This window comes from Palaemon carinicauda, chromosome 21 (genome assembly GCF_036898095.1).
Source record: "Palaemon carinicauda isolate YSFRI2023 chromosome 21, ASM3689809v2, whole genome shotgun sequence".
Classification (NCBI taxonomy): Eukaryota; Metazoa; Arthropoda; class Malacostraca; order Decapoda; family Palaemonidae; genus Palaemon; species Palaemon carinicauda.
In genome coordinates, this window is record NC_090745.1 from 33,277,746 (window position 1) to 33,280,859 (window position 3,114).

A 3,114-nucleotide genomic window follows, 5' to 3' on the forward strand; every position below is an offset into this window, starting at 1 on the left:
GCCATCACGCACACGGTTAAGTTGTGTGGTATTTGAGCTACCACTTGGGGGGTCTATGTTAAGACGATGAATGGTATTTCCTCCGGGACGGACTGTCACCGGCGGCAAAGACAAAGGGGGTTGAGGGCGATTAAACGCGGGTGGCTTAAGGTTCGGAGATGAGGACGGAGCTCGTGGGACAGACACAAATTCACTAATCGTATGCCGTGTTGGCAACATAGTATTGAAATGTGATGATTTTACTGGTTGGGGAATTGAGACAAAATTATGAACATTGTGCTTGACTGCCGATATATTAGAAGTTTCAATTAGGGAACGTGTCACTGAAGGTGTTGCACTCGAAAAAGAACAAGATTGATTATCTTTAATTATCAAATTAGGATGAGCCATGAGGCTATTAAAGGCAATTTCAATTTTACTTGAACAGGCAGCAAGCACGGGATAATTTAATTTAACAATAGGATGGTCGTAATGACGTCTCCAAAAATTCTTGTAATGGTTAAGTTCGTCTCTTACTTTACCAATAAGGGTTTTGAAATGATTTACGGCTTCTGGACCCATGCTGGGAAAATCTACAGAAGCCAGACCATGAAGTGCGAGGTCTGCGTCCTCACACACAAAGGTGAACGTCAACTCCTGTTCCTTAAGCCTAGCATTAATCTCCTCTGGGCTGAGCGTTTCCGCCTTAGGCGTTGGAGGGATGTTTACGTTACTAGTGAAGTCCGCCATCTTGGAATGACCACGTTTGATGAACGGATTCGTAAAAGCAAACAAAGGGTAACTGAATTTTCAAAGGAACGTGAAAATGAAACGTTACAAATTTACAAGGTTGATAATTCAACATTTAAATTTACTCATGATGGGGGAACAAGTTAAATGGACAAAAATATGAATCATGAAATTACTTTAAAATTCAAAGTGACCGGGTCCAACAAAGCAGACGATGCCCAGGTCACGTGACTTTAAAGACTTTGCTAAAATGAATTATTTACGCACGTGGCGATAATGGTTGAACTAAGTTACTTGAAAGTAAAACATTAGAAAGCACATGGGCTTATGAATGCAAAGTATTAAGTTAAAAGCTAAAATAACAGGTCGAGGCTGACACTGTTGTGACGATTTCACAATTACGGGCGCACTAAGGCAGCCACTAATCTATTCAAAATGTAGATTGGCGCACAAGGCAGCGACTTTAAAGAGCACTCTCGTGGAGGCTAAACAAATATAAAATTTCCCTCACGTGGAGGTAAAACAAAAATATCCTCGCTAAAGGACAAAAACAATATTTCCTCGCTAAAGGAAATTAAATTAACTACACGCAGTAATTTACTTACGGTAGCAAAAAATTACGAACCCTTAGTTTGGGCTGTAAACAAGATCCGCCATCTCGGAACAAACACGTGGAATGAAACGGACTTGGTGTTATTAAGTTTCTACGTTACTCGTAAGAAGACTTAAAATTATGTTGCGCCAATTCGCTCGGTAGGACAAGGACACGTGCTAGGTATACGGTGATGTTAGTTAGAAAAGTTAAGGTTGGTTAGGGAAGGTAAACGACACAAAGGAAGGTAGACCAAGGTACAAAATGTTACAAATTAGATGCTTAGCTAGCAAAATTAGTTGACAGGACGAGTACACCGGTGCTCTAGCTGAGCAGTAATCACGGGCGTCTGAACAACAAAAAACCTTAGTTCAAGTAGCTTAGAACTTTCTGGTATAAGTGGATTCCGCCACACGTGGGTGAACGGATCCGAGACAAAGTGAAGTTCCTACGACAAATTCTAGTCTTTCTGTAGAGAACATTCAAGCAACAAATTAACCTGGTTACGTAGCTCTTTCCTTAAACACGTGGTCGATACAAAAAGATCATGTTGATTACAAATTTCTCTTCCCAATTAAAGTCTGGGCATTACACATTCGACAAACTGGCTGTGTGCGTGTGGGTAAGTGATATAGCGAGTTACTATATGCTTAATCAAGCTGATTAATTACGTTAATGCTTCACAAGTCAAAGGTAAAAGATCCGGTTCGAAGGACCACTCGTGTGGAGAATTTTTTGATGGTTGTGTTCTGAGTGGGAACTTAGTCCGGGAAAGTCTCCTTATAACAGTTACATAAAGTTCAACAGGGGAGGATAGGAGCACTTACTCTCGGGGCACAAACACCCTGCTAATACTTTACTGTCACAATTCACAAACCACACTCTTTAAATACAAAGGGGGGAAATTTTACTGTCCAGAGGCCGAAGCACTCCACACGTAGGATTAAGAATAATTTATGGCCTACTCTAGCTTTGTCAGGGCTAGAGTCATCTCACTCTAAGGCTCTGTTTCGATTCCGTCCCAGTGACCCCAATGAGATGCTGGACAGTTATTTTACGTTAATGTAAGGTAGACAAAATCCAAAATGGGAGCAGTGATGTAAAGTAGTTTAAAAGTTTAAAGATAAGGATCTTTACCTTCGAAGCAAATATATTAATGCAAAGTTCCTCGCTATTACCACCTATAGACTTACTTAGGTTTTCTCTTTAAATACTGGGTACTTTGTCCCGTGATTAACTATTCATTTCACACATTAAAACAAATGAGGGAGCAAAAATACTAAAGAGGTTTAATTAACCTAATATTGATTTATTTCACAAATTTACATGAAAGAAACGGACATCTTAACAAAGGCAAAAAATGGTATAAAAAGAAAGCAATTCAAAATGATGAAAATTAGTTAGTTAGACACGTGGTCTACAATAATAAAAATCCAAATGGGGTCTGGCACGTGGCCCACGTGACCCAGAGACTATGTTAATCTCAAAACGCAAAAAATTGTATAGAAAAAAATATATACACACAATCCCACCGCACACAGTCCGAATAGTGTAATTAGCCAGGTACCCTATCAAGTTAAAATTAGTCTAAGCTAATAAAAAATGGGGGAAAACTAAATGGCCATTGATGTAGTACCTGCACTCCTTTGAAGTTTAGTCCTATGCCCGTGATAGCTGTTGACCTGGTTGTCGCACTAATTTCTTGCCTGGCTCACCCCAAGAATTCTCACTGTGGCTGCAACTAGGTACACCAGGGACCTCTTCTCAATCTCTCCGACCGGCAGCAACAGGAC

At 40.2% G+C, this 3,114-nt stretch overlaps 1 protein-coding gene across 1 annotated transcript in view; it reads right to left on the reverse strand.

The window, feature by feature from the left end:
- Positions 1-1,102: 1,102 nt before the first annotated feature.
- The window catches only part of LOC137615262 (uncharacterized), a 69,648-nt gene continuing 67,636 nt past the window's right edge, over positions 1,103-3,114 (reverse strand). The window contains exon 2 of the mRNA XM_068344988.1: positions 1,103-3,003. The gene's annotated coding sequence lies outside the window, so the exon portion shown is untranslated. The remainder of the gene's footprint in view (positions 3,004-3,114) is intronic.